A 13,418-nucleotide genomic window follows, 5' to 3' on the forward strand; every position below is an offset into this window, starting at 1 on the left:
ACACGGTGTAATACATCATGTGTTGTTCATCTGAGTGTCATGTTCACTGTTTCAATGTAGTTTATACATCGTAACGTTTCACATGCCATGGCGCTGATGTGCATTTCTGTTTGGGAGGGAGCTGCTGTGAAACCTCGTACCAAGCTCTGTATCTGTATTCATTACAATGGAATGTGTTTGGGTTGTGTTCTCTGTTCAAGGCCTTTTCCTGCAGACCATCAGAAACCATTAGGAGCACCTGGGATTGTGAACTTGAGAAGATTCTACGGGGGGAGGGATTTCATTTGCACCGAGGGTTTTTAGTTTGTATTTGGCGCGCTTTCATCATTCTCAGCTTTCTTTGTGATCCTGCGCACTATTCTTTAATAAATCAGATATCTTTGAATTCCTGCTCATGAGTCTGATAGTGTTTTAGAATAGGCAACCATTACACTGAGGTTGTGTTTATCTAATTTTAAGACCTGCTAAGGACCAGATGATTTTTATTACGTCCTCATCCGTAAATCCATAGAATTCAAAGAGAGTGTACTTTCTTTTTCACATGACTGCTAGATAGGTCCAAAGTTGATCCAAGGTGAAAAACATGGAAGATCAAGAAGATCCTGGCTCTGGATCCCTGTTCTGGGGCCACAGTGGCACCCCAAAAAAGTGTTTGAATTTAGCCCTGGCTTCAAGTTTCTGCATGTAGAAGTTACAGGAGATCCCACTTTGATTTTTTAAATAATAATTTTATTAAGGAATTAACAAGTACCGTAAGAAGTTATACAATCATTGAAAAGCAAGATAAAGAAACAAAAGAAAGAAATTGTCATGAGTAATGATGGCGAGCAGGAAGGGGCTCCCATCCAGGGTGGAAAACGCATGCGTAGTACTGAGGAATTAAGCAGTCATTCAAAGAGACACAGATCAGGCCCGCCTTAGCTTTTGGGGTTTATATGTCTGGGTTTTTCCCACGCTTATTCAGTTTGTTAGGATTCTGTTTATGTAGCAGTAATAAACACTAGAGAACTACTACTCGTCTCAGTGTGATTCTCACTGTTAGGACAGAAATAAGGATTAAAAAGTACAGAAAAGGAAAAGGACACAGGAGGAGGAAAACAAAAGAATCTTAGTGGTCTTAGTGCCAAAGCCAAATGGAGAATTAAGATTCTGTATAGACTATAGACAACTGAATCAGGAAGCCAGATTTGATAGCTATCCGATGCCTCGAGTAGACGATCTCCTGGATGGACTAGACGGTGCCGAGTATCTATCCTCCTTGGATCCGACAATGGGATATTGGCAAACACTGTTGGACAACCAATCCAAGGAGGATTGGTCCTCCTTTGCCTGAGCCCTGGTGGTTACCCCTGTCACTGTAGCCTCTTTTCTACATCTCTTCAAGGTAAACCATCCCTCCATGCTTGGAAAATCCATTCCAATGACCAAATCAAAGGACAATTTAGGGACAACACCGACTACCATTTTCTTCTCTATTCCCTTTGCTTGAATCCTAGCATTCACCAATTCCACCATCTCAATCGAAGCGAGTATTTGTAGCTCAGGGTTGAACTGCGGAGTCCCTGGTGCTCTCTGAGCCTTGGCTGTTTTCTTGCAGACGCTTCATTGCCAGACTAGGCAGCATCTTCAGTGCAAAGAGGGAGTGGGCCTTGCTCTCAGTTTACATACCGTGGCTTGCCCTGCTTGTGTTGAACACCCCCACCACTACAAGCCTGGCAAGCCATGGTATATAAACAGAGAGCAAGGCCCACTCCCTCTTCTCACTGAAGATGTTGCCTAGTCTGCCTCTCCCCCAGGGAGCCCCACCAGAAAAGTGGAGGGGGCTGAAAAAGGCCCTCCCAGCTCCCCCTCCCAGTGGGCCCTCCAGAGGCCATCCTTTGGTCTCCGTAGCAGGTCTCCACCCCTCCCCCTCCCCGCGTGGGTCCCTCCTCCAGTCGCAGCTGGGAGCGATGGGCCCTGGACTCCCTCCTGACGGCCTTCCTCCTCCTCCTCGCAGCCCATTTCTTGTACCAGTCAAAGGCTGAGTGCCGCTTCCTCAATGGGACGCAGCGGGTGCGGTTCCTGCACAGGTACTTCTACAACTGGCAGGAGATTGTCCGCTTCGACAGCGACCTCGGGAAGTATGTGGCCGTCACCCCGTTGGGGCAGCCTGATGTCGATGCTTGGAACAGGGACAAGGTCACCCCGCAGATCAAAAGGGCCAAAGTGGATCGCTTCTGCCGGCACAACTACGGGGTGTACAACTACGAGGCGGCCAAGACGGGGCGTCTGATTGGCCAGAGAGGTGAGTCCGGTGGTGAGGTGAGCCTGGCCTTTCTCAGCCCCCTCCACTTTCCTGGTGGGGCTCCCTGGGGGAGAGGGCATGGAAATGAGGGCAAGGAAATGCGCCAGACCTCAAAAGGTAGGGAAAAAGGAGTTGTGGCACAGACAGCTGCTCATCCTGGGGTCACATTTGGTAACTGGAGATCCCAGGATGGCTGGTACAAGCAGAGAACTGTATGATCCCTTTAAATTAAGTTGTTTCTGGGTTTGTGGCGCACCAGAAGATTTAGGATTTAAGTAATTTTTCATTTTTGTTTCATTATATGGTTTTGTTATTGTTGTGAGTTGCCCAAGGTTGTGCTCTAAGATGGGTGGCCATACAAAACTTTAAACTGGTGCCTAGGGAAACCTGTGACTGAAAGAATAGTGCAAAGAGTTACTCAGGTCCAGGTTAAGAACAAGCAGGCTAAAAGGCAATGGGAGCAGAACAAGTGAATGTTTATTCCCTAATCTGGGGATCCACTCCCCACTGATCAATTTATTTTTTTGGTTTCCCCCAGGAGGAAGGAAGGAGCCCAGGAACAAAGGAGAGCTGCAAAAAATGAAAGCAGAACAAAAACTGAAGAGCAGAAACCAGCCCGTTGTTTTCAGAGGGCCTGAACTCCGTCTGAAAAAGAACCACGAGAACGCTGGAAATTTGGGGAAGGAGCGGTGGGGTTCTTACCCCAGCAAACATCACGGCATTCCCGGCAGCCCGGAAACAGTGCAGTCCCAGAACAAATGTTCATTTGCACAAGAGGCTCCAGATGGAGAAGCTCTATAAACCTTCGGAGGGTGGAAAAACTCCTCAGATGCTTAAAATGTGGGGGAAATTGTATAAATGCCCAGATTGCAGGAGAAGCTTCATCCAATACAAAAGCCTCAAGACCCATCAGAAAATCCACACGGGAGGGAAGCATAAATGCTGGGAGTGTGGAAAAAACTTCCAGGAGAGCACAAACCTCAAGATCCATCGACGAATCCACACCGGAGAGAAGCCGTTCTGAGTGTGCCACCCAGTTCAGACGCAGCTTGGAACTTAATTTGCACCAACAAATCCACATTGGCGAGAAGCCTTACACTTGCGATAAATGTGGGAAGAGCTTCAGCTACGGCCCGCACCTCAAAAGCCATAAGAAGATCCACGTGGAAGGGAAACCCTATAAACGCCCTCAGTGTGGAAACTGCTTCACCAACCTTAAAACACATTAAAAAACTCCTGTGGCCAAGAAGCTGTACAAATGCGGAAAGGGCTTCAGTCAGAGCGGGTACCTTAAGAGTCATCAAAAAACTCACACAGGGGAGAAGCCGTACGAATGCTGCGAGGGTGGAAATTACCACAGCCACAACACATACCTAAAAATCCATCAAAGGATCCACACAGGTGACAAACCCTACAAGTGTTCGGAGTATGGGAAGAGTGTCAGGCAGAGTGTCTGTCTGAAAGCACACAAGAGGATTCACGTGGGCGAGGAGCCTTATCAGTGCTCTGAACGTGGGAAAAGTTTCATTTCCAGCCCACAGCTGAAGAGCCATTGGAGGATTCACACGGGGGAGAAACCGTATCAGTGCAGGGAGTGTGGAAAGGGATTCAGTCGTAAGATAAGCCTAAAACTGCATCAAAGTCTTCACACAGAGGACAAGCCCTACAAATGGCAAAAAGCCATACAAATGTCCCGAATGGGGAAAGAACTTTACCCAGACTTCAACCCTGAAAGGTCACCAAAGAATCCACACTGGTAAAAAACTGTACAAATGCTCCGAGTGTGGGAAGAGCTTCACGTGGAACACACAACTGAAATCTCATCAGGGAATCCATGCTGACTAACAGGCAAACCAAACACCGTGAATGTGGGAATGGGGTCAGTCGGAACATTGTGTGAACAGAATTCACCTTCTGGCCCCCAAATAAACCCGTATTCACGTTGAGCTGTGAGGTGGCCAAATCAGTTGGGTTCATACAATGTGCTAAATCACCACATAATAACCAAGGCTAATCTAAAGAAACTCAGCATCTTGTGTGAAAGCTGCTGGTGAATCAGCATTTGTCTTGGGCTTAGATCTCATTGAAAAAGAAGTCAAATCTTTGCTGTGATTGGAAATGGGGAAATGTAGAAAAAAACCTATTTCAAAGAAGCTGGGAAAATGTTATTTCACTAGCTAAATTCAGGATTCCAAAACATTCTTAATCCTGTATCAGACTTCTCCAAATCCAGTTAGGAAGGACTACGTTGGTCAAGGGGGTAAACCTATTTTCTGAAGAGACTACTTATGTGAGTGTAAGTAAGGGCCTATCAATGTGATGCAGAAATGTATTTGGGGGGGGGGGGAAGTGGCGAGAAACAGGAGCGGCTAAAATGGTGGAGGGACTTTATGGAGGGAGGGGGCTCAGGGGATAATAATGCAAATTAAAGAGGCAAAGCTACTCCTGAGCTGCAGAGTAGAGTTATGAGTGTGTGTGCTGATTGGGGGCTGGGGGGGTGGGAAAAAGATTGCAAAGTCATTTTTTACACACTTATTCAAATCTTTTGCTCTTATCACAATACTTTTTTTTTCTTTTTAGAATGTATTTTATTGACTATTCATCATGCTTTGTAGTAATTATCCTCTTAATTCAGATGCCATAGTTCAGTATTATTTGAAAAGTACTGAAACTTTTGCAAGTTTAATAAAGTGGGGGTGGAATGGTCTTGTCTTGTCAGGGATGTTTCAGACTGAAAAAGCATTTAGGAGACAGACAGAAGACAGGCCCAGGAACACACGGAAGGAAGAGTATGGGGACTGCGAGAGATGGAGGGGTCTCCCATTGGGAATCTCGGAGAAAAGCCACCTTGTGGGGTTCTGTTGCTGGCTAGGGCAGTTGCGGGTTGGATTCCAAAAAGGGTGAACACCAAGGAAGACGCCAGGATGCTCACGATTAATAACGATGTATTAAAATGGTCCCTATATTTACAACATCGGAGATTCACCCCCTCAGTGCACCATGGGTGAGTCTGGATTGCAGCAAGGTGGTAGTCCATGGAAGTGACTCGCAAAGGGGGTCACCCTTATGGGGTAGCAGTTATAACCCCCAACTCACTCCTACACCCCAAGAATTAGCAAGAAAGGAAACCAGGAGACCACAAGTTCTAGTCCCACCTGAGGCACAAAGCCAACTGGGTGACCTTGGGCCGGTCACACTCTCTCAGCCCTAGGAAGAAGGCGATGGCAAACCACTTCCAAAAATATTACCAAGAAAACTGCAGGGACTAGTCCAGGCATTCGCCAGGAGTCAAAAACTGGAAGGCACACAAAAAAAAGTTTGCTCCTGGATGTGGGACAGGGCAGAGGTACAGCACCTCAAGCAGATTTTCTGAGCTATCATTAATGTGCACAAACCCTCTTGAGTCGTGGGGGCTGGGGAACTGCCCCTAATCTAAGCCCAATTCAATGATCCAGCGAACCCAGAAGGGTTTCTTTTGCTCCCGATAAACCTTGTTTTGTTTGTTTGGGGTTTAGTTGACTGACTAACATTCAAGCTATAAATGAGAGCTTCGTTCCCATAATCAAGGCAAAGTCCTAGAGAGGTCTTGTAAACAATTGGACATTTCTAGGGACTCATCTCTCTCACCATTTCACTTTCCAGAAATAGGAGGGTAGAAATGAGTCCTAGACCCAGCGATGGTACTTAACCCGATTGCACCATCACCCGTTTTCTTTTTGCATTTCATTGATGAGGAAAGAGGAAACAAAAGATCTTCTTGGCTGCTGGAAGGACCTAGTGAGAGGCTACTGGGATGAGTAATGGATGCCCCCCTCCCAACAGAGGATCAACAGGCTGTCTCTCAAGTCAGAACAACCATGGCTTGATTGCTCACCCCAATCACAGCCTCTGGGACAGGAGGAAAGGAAGGGAGAGGGAGGGAGGGAGCGACATGTGCCCACAGCTTTGGGTTGTGATGGCGCTTGATCTGCCACTGAGGTCCCTGGGGGATTTTGGGCAGTCACACAGGGTTGTTGCTGTGAAAAAAAAGAGGAGGCCGCTTTGACTCCTGCACAAAAGGCGAGATATAAATCTAACAAAAACATAAGTAGCTGATTGATCAACCTGGACTGATTTTGTCACCTTTTTCTTGACAAACTCTTCCTGTTTCTTCCCCACCCCCATCTTTTGCCTTCTCAACATATTTCCCCATCTTGAGAGAAGAATTTCCCAATTTTTTATAAATGATGGGGGGGGGGGCACAGGATAGAGTCAAAGGAGTGAAGATGGCAGCCATGATAGTGTGACCGAAGCTCTGCCCGGTTTTTATGTGCAGACATAAGTCTCCTTACTGGGTGTAGCCCAACACAGGAGACATCCCTCTCCCCCTCCCTCTGGGTCCAGATCTCTCCAACTGGACTGAAGAACCAACCTTTTCAATCTTCTCCCACTCCACCCTCAGTGACTCTCTCAGCTGTGCCTGTTCCCTTTTCGCTTACTTTGGTCTTTAACACTTAGAAAATAAAATGGGTCCCCACTGATTAATCCTGTCATCTTCTCTAGACTGTCTCCCATCTGAACATTCCTTTCACAACTGGACCAGTCAAGTGCCAAACCACACATCAGACCACCTCGCTTGGAGTACAAGGATGTAAAAAGATTGTCCAGGTTTTTTTTTTTAATTTAAAAGGCTTCTGGTAGCTCAGAGATCTGCAAACAGAGAAATTGGATTCTTTCTCTTCAAATGAGGGTATCCAGTCAGGGGAGGGCATTGGGGAAACTGAAAAGGGGTCAAAGGAGTAGAAAACATCCCATGGGGTGGAGGGCCTTTCATGACTGCTCACCACCCCCGATTTTTAATACTGTACACGTTCTGACAGAAGTTAACCAGGTAATTTTTAATGGTTAAAAAAATAACCATTCTTTCCCGTTTCAGTCCTTCAACTAAACTCAGACCCCTTTGAGTCCCGGGGTATGAGATGGAGGAAACCCTGGTCCTTCACAGTCTTTTCCTCCCTGAAAGGGGTGGATTCTCCATCATCATCATCATTTTCATGATTATTTAAATTTATTATAGCCACCCACTCCCATACTCTGGTTAGAGATTAATTGTATGACATGTTCATACAGGTAGTCCTTGTTTAGCGATCCCAATTGGGACTAGTAATTTGGTTGTTAAGCAAAGCGGTCACTAAGTGAAACCATGACTGTGCTTATGATCTTACTTCAGCTTTCCTTTGCTTTACAGACCTGCAAAGTTGGCTTTGAAAAAAAAGAAAAAATCAAAAGAAGAAAGTCTTATAAACCCAAAAATCTCTGGGAAGAGGAAGGGGAATCTTATTAGGTACCTTGACATATCTGCATCTGGGGGAAATTCAGGAGAACCCTTCTGGATCAGCTGCTATCAAGTACTCAAAATATTGGATAAATACATTTAAAATATGTTTTGGATTTTTATTTCCTACTTATTTATTCAAATGAGTTCTATGGCCATGTACAAGTTAAGAACAACCCTTTAAACAATCCAATTCATAAATGTCTGAGGTCACAACGACAATTGAGATGAGTGGCTCTATAAATCGATGTAATAAGTAAATAAATCAACATTTGAACTTATAGTAAAACATTAGCCAGCAGAACCCCATTAACCTCCTGGCCCAAACCCCTGGGAGAACTTCAGAAGCCCAAATTAACAAACCACCATCCAATGCACATAGAATGAATACCTGGATGAATAAAAAAGCTCCGGCTTAACAGGATGTCCAGATTCATGCATCTCCTCGAAACACGTTTCCCGCTTTTTAGCCAAATCCGGTGTTTTTCAAACTTGGCCAATTTGAGATGTGTGGACTCAACTCCCAGATCATAAAGTGGCCAAGTGTGAAAAACACTGGCCAACCAGGCACGTAGTGTGAATGCTGCACCTCAGTCCCAACTGCACCTCCAACATTTTTCTTATTTGCCTGCTGGGAGAATCAGTTCCGCATAGTGCTGAAAGGCTGTAAACCAGGAAACCGAGTTCCAGCCTTGCACACAAAGCCAGCAGAAGGGACTTCGGGGGGGGTGTCCCTTCGCAGCCTCGGAAGGAGACCAAGGCAACCCCTTCTGGAACTGTTGCCAAGAAATTTCCAGGAAATTGTGCAGGAGTCCAGACTGACTCGGAGGCACAAATCTGTGGGGTTTGCAAAGCCAACCTCTCCCGTCCCTCCCGCCCCCCAGGCAGGGGTTTTCCCCAGGAATGGAGGGCAAATGGCCCCCTCCATTCTGGCGATCCTGATCTCTCTTCTGGGGGCAACGGCGCCGGTCTGGAGCTCTGCCTTCCCCCCTGGCTGGCCTGTGCACGGAAAGGGGCGGCAGGGGAACATGGGACCCCGGGCTCCCCCCTTCCCAGGACTCAGAAGCCGGATGAACACTTGGCCTGTCTCCAGGCACGCCTCCAGCGCGGGACCCCTCTGGGCGCGAAGAGCCCCCGCTCGCTGAACTCCGGAGTCACATCTGGGCCTCCATCCCTGCAAGACTTCCCTGCAGCCCCTTGGCCTCCTGGGAAGGCTCGGCCCAAGGCTCACAGCGGCGGGGGCGGGGGGGGGGTGCAGAATCGGACACCGGACGAAGGGCGCGCGCGCTTCCAGCCTTCTCTGAAGAATGCCCCGGGCCGCCCGGGTCTGGCGCTCGCGAAGGAGCCAGGCGCATGCTCAGTTCTCTCCTTGCAGCTGGGCGGCTGCCAGCCATTCCGGTGTGTGCCGAGGGAGCCCCCTGGCGGATTCTCTGTGCAGTGCCAGGGGACCCCGCAAGGGCGGGGAAGACGAGCGCATGTTCTAGGGGGGCCGGGGATGATGGGCGCAAGAGTAGAAGGAAAGGGGCCCTCTAATTTATTGCCTGTCTAAGAAAGGTGGTGGCATCTCCAGCGTGTCGCAGATTCTACATCTTATTTATTTTTATTTATTTATCTAATTTATGCCCCGCCCATCTCCTCCCTTCGGGGCCCTCTGGGCGGTTTACAACAATGGATTAAAACCATCACAATAATACAAAAAGTAAAATACAGTAAAAATACTATAAATAGAAATAAAAAATAAAGAATAAAAAATCCATACATCTTCCTCTTCCTAATGTCTAGGAACCGTCTGTGGTCTGGTGAACACTGAGAAAAGCCCGCTTTCCGCAAGAACAGCTGCTCTGAAGGATCTGTGGGGATTCGAAGAGGCCTGAAAAATGGGCAAACGCCTGTCAGAAGTGGCTGGGTGGCCAAAAAACAAGAACAAGTTGCCTCTCTTTGAAACACGGCTTGTGTCTTGCAGTTGTGAGCAAACTCAGGCCTGAAGTGATGGAAGATGGGGCTGGCAGGGACTCAGGGAGGGAAGCGACGGGTTAGGGAAATTAAGATTTCTATGGGTTTCTATTTAGTTGGTTCAATTTTTATAGCTGCCCTTCTTAAAGTCATGACTCTGGGCGGCTAAGAACAGTTCAAAACACCAAGTGGCAGCCCATAACAACGGAACAAAACTGAAGAAAAGGGTCAAAAGAAAACAAGAAGAGATTTAGCTACAGTAAGCAAAACAAATAATTTAAATGGAGGGAAGATAGTGGTTAAAAAGCAGTTTAAAAGGAATGGAGTTAACTCCTCTGTTCCTTTCACCCCCTTTCTTTTTTCTCCAGTTTGACCCAGAACCATCGATGAGCAGCATTCGAATAAATAGCTTTAAACCAGCATGAGCCTCTGAAAGCCTGAAATATGTCCCCCACCCAAATCCTTCCAAAAACTTTCATGTTGGTAATTTCTACTGCCACTAAAAAGAAGACTTAAGGGACGTCACTCAACATGAAGGGGATTCTTGTTCTCTGAACACAACTTCAAAGCCCCCGGCACATCAGTGCGGCTGGGAAGTAGGAAAGGGACCGAGGCTCTCTCAAATCTCTCTTCTGGAATGACCCTGGCTGAGCCCTTTGCACGTCTCCCTCCCCTCCCCTCCCCTCCCCTCCGCGGCCTTCCCACGAGGGGGGTCTGCACGTGTCTCGCTCCCGGTCCTGCCAGACGTTCCGGCGGCCTCTTTGCCGCCTGCGGAGATCAAGGGGTTACAGCGAGCGAGTGCGGCGGCCTAGAGGGGCCGAACGTCCCCCGCCTCCCTCTTGGCGGCGCGCATGCTCAGTCCCCTCCGAGGCCCCGAGAGGCTGGGCGCCAGGCGCTCCGCACGGGCGGCGGGGGACGATGGGAGCGGGGGGGGGCGGAGAGCCGCTCGAGGGAGGGGCGCGAGCCCGCGGGGTCACGTGGCCCTGGCGAGCCAATGGCGGGAGAGAAACGCCCGTCAGGTTTGGGCGGGAAGGGCCTGGCGGGAGGGAGGCGCCGGGCTGGTGCAGGGCCTCGGGCGGGGGGAGGCCAGAAGGCCCGAGGGCCGGCCGAGGGGATCTCCTGGTGGCCTCGCATCCGGGCCCCGGCAGGGAGGGGAGCCCGAGTCCTTGGCCCGCAGAACTGCCTCTCCGCCCGTGTGGGCTCTCGCGGAGCCTTTCTTTCGGCAGGTGGAGATGCCCACACGCGCCTTCCCCCCGAGGGAGGAGCGGCGCGCCGCCCGGCTCGGCCCTGGGCCTGAGGCCCAGAGCGAGGAGCGTGGACAGGAGAGGCCCGCGAGGGACCGCCTGGGTCCCTGACAAGGGGCCTCCTGGCCAGGGGGCCTTTGGGGCCTTGCGCTTCCCCTCAGACCACCGCCGGAAAGCCTTTGGCGCCTTGCCCGTGCGGCCGTGGGATCTACTGGTGGTCTCCCGGCCAGGCAGCGAGAGAGAGGAGAGGCTGAATGCTTCTTCCGGGCTGGGGCTTCTGGAACAAGCTCCCCTTTCTCAGCTGCCTCCAGGCAGAGGGTCGAAGAGAGCCCTTTCCTGAAACCCACCGAAAAGCAAGTGTCAGGAGGTTCATTCCTGTCTATTTCACTCGGCTCCCCTCACTAAAAGTCCTCCCACATATTCATCTGGTTTCCTCCTTCAGCTGATTTCTCCCACGTATATTAAGTCGAGGCATCATTTACATGGTGCAACAACTGTTCCCAATAATTCACTATATTAACCCTTCAAAATGAGAAATATAGTTAACGATCAGGACGCAACAAAACATGTTTTAAGAAGCTATTATTAAGATAAAAAGCGCACTCCCAATCATGTCGTAAGACGAGGTTTCTCAAATTTCCAATGCCAGGGTCCCCTACAATTTCAAATAGGATTGACCTTTCTTACCACCTTGATATCACAAAATAATACATTATTTATATCGTGGCATTAAAAACCTTGAGAACTGCAGTGGTTTGAGAATGTAACACACACAAAATTCCATACAGGATTCCCTTTGAGCTGAATGGTATTTCTTGATAATAAAAGGTTAGGAAATATGATTCTGGTTACTCTACTCAGAGAAATGAAGACTTCAAGAGAAATAGCTTAATTGAACTCCCTCCTGTTTTAAAGGGATGCGGTGGCGCTGCGGGTTAAACCGCTGAGCTGTCGATCGGAAGGTCGGCGGTTCGAAACCGCGCAGCGGGGTGAGCTCCCATTGCTCGTCCCAGCTCCTGCACACCAAGCAGTTCGAAAACATGCAAATGTGAGTAGATTAATTGGTACCGCTTCGGCGGGAAGGTAACGGCGTTCCGTGAGTCATGCTGGCCACATGACCCGGAAGTGTCCCTAGGGACAACGCCGGCTCCAAGGCTTAGAAACGGAGATGAGCACCGCCCCCTAGAGTCGGACTCGACTGGACTTTACGTCAAGGGAAACCTTTACCTTTACTACCTGTTTTAAAAAATATTGCTCATATGGTACACTGTTGGATCAATAAAACCATTTTTAAAGTAAAGAGGCAACCGCTGAAATCATAACCTCACTGGCTACACTTCTGCTTTCAGCTGGGATAGTGCAATTGTGCACCCAGAGACATACTAAACTAAACGGGCATCAACTTATAAACATTTGGGAGAGAGTTTCACTGGTAAACCACAGCTATGCACGTCAGGTTATATGGAAAAAGAATCAATAGCTTAAATACTTCACTGTGTGTTTAAGGAAGGCTGGTATTTCCAACACAATTGGAGCTAAAATGTGCACACGTGCATGCACGCGCACACACACACACCTTTTCCCCTGCTTCCTTGCATACGCCAGCTCCGCACAAAGCCTGGAGCCTGATCCCAGACTCGCTTCAGATGTTGCTTCTGCCTAGAGAAAGCAGCTTGGCCAGGCAGAGGTTTTGGCGTAAGGAGTGGGACAATTTAGTGACAAATTCTCGTGAGCCAGGCCTAACTGACTAGGTAGTACGCCTGGTATTAAGAAGTCTAGCCTGGGGAGCTCTTTCGGTAATCCATACATTTATTCAGTTTCTCCTAAGGGGATCCTCCAAAAGAATCAGGTGAAGATTCAACCTCAACCTCTTTCCACAGGATCCATGTGCTTATAGGATCCTTAGAATGGATCCTTTTATGGGAAGTAAGACAGATCAGCTGGCTGATTCTCTGTGTGTTCCGTGCTTTTATACTGTCTCTCCCGCATGAAACTTTTTCTGGGAAATAAAAGGGCTCCTTGTACAGAAGCTCTTATTACACTTCTTCCATTTATATAGTTTCTCCTTCCATGGAAAGTCAGACTCCTGCTCTTTAACCCGTCTCCCAGAAACACCTTTCTGTGGTTTCTCCCACATGGATCCTTTCACGGGAACTAAGGGAATTGCTCTTTGCTGAAACTCTTCCCATCCTCTGCTTTATAGGATTCCTCTCCCAGTGGATACTTCCTTCTCAAACTGTTTCCACGTTCTATGTATTATAAAGTTTCTCCCTTGTATACCTCCAATGCCTTATTTACAGAAAATAAGGTTCCTGTTCCACTTGATGCTACATGCATGTATGCTATTTCCTTCTTGCAGGTAGTCCTTACTTACCAACCACTCATTCAGTGACAATTTGAAGTTAAAATGGCACTGAAAAAGGAGACTTGCAACCAGTCCTCCAGGTTGCAGCTATCGCAGTTTCCCTGCAGTCATGTGATCACACTTGGCAACTGGCACGCATTTACAACAGTCACAACATCCTGCAGTCATGCAATCACCATTTGTGACCTTCACAGCCAGCTTCTCACAAGCAAAGTCAATGAGGAAGCTGGCAAGTCGTGGTCACGTGATGTCACACTT

General features: G+C 48.4%; 1 pseudogene; it reads left to right on the plus strand.

The window, feature by feature from the left end:
• LOC134491907 (zinc finger protein 91-like) overlaps positions 1-13,418 on the plus strand; it is a 362,387-nt pseudogene that overhangs the window by 73,644 nt on the left and 275,325 nt on the right.

Source organism: Candoia aspera, chromosome 2 (assembly GCF_035149785.1).
Source record: "Candoia aspera isolate rCanAsp1 chromosome 2, rCanAsp1.hap2, whole genome shotgun sequence".
Lineage (NCBI taxonomy): Eukaryota > Metazoa > Chordata > Lepidosauria > Squamata > Boidae > Candoia > Candoia aspera.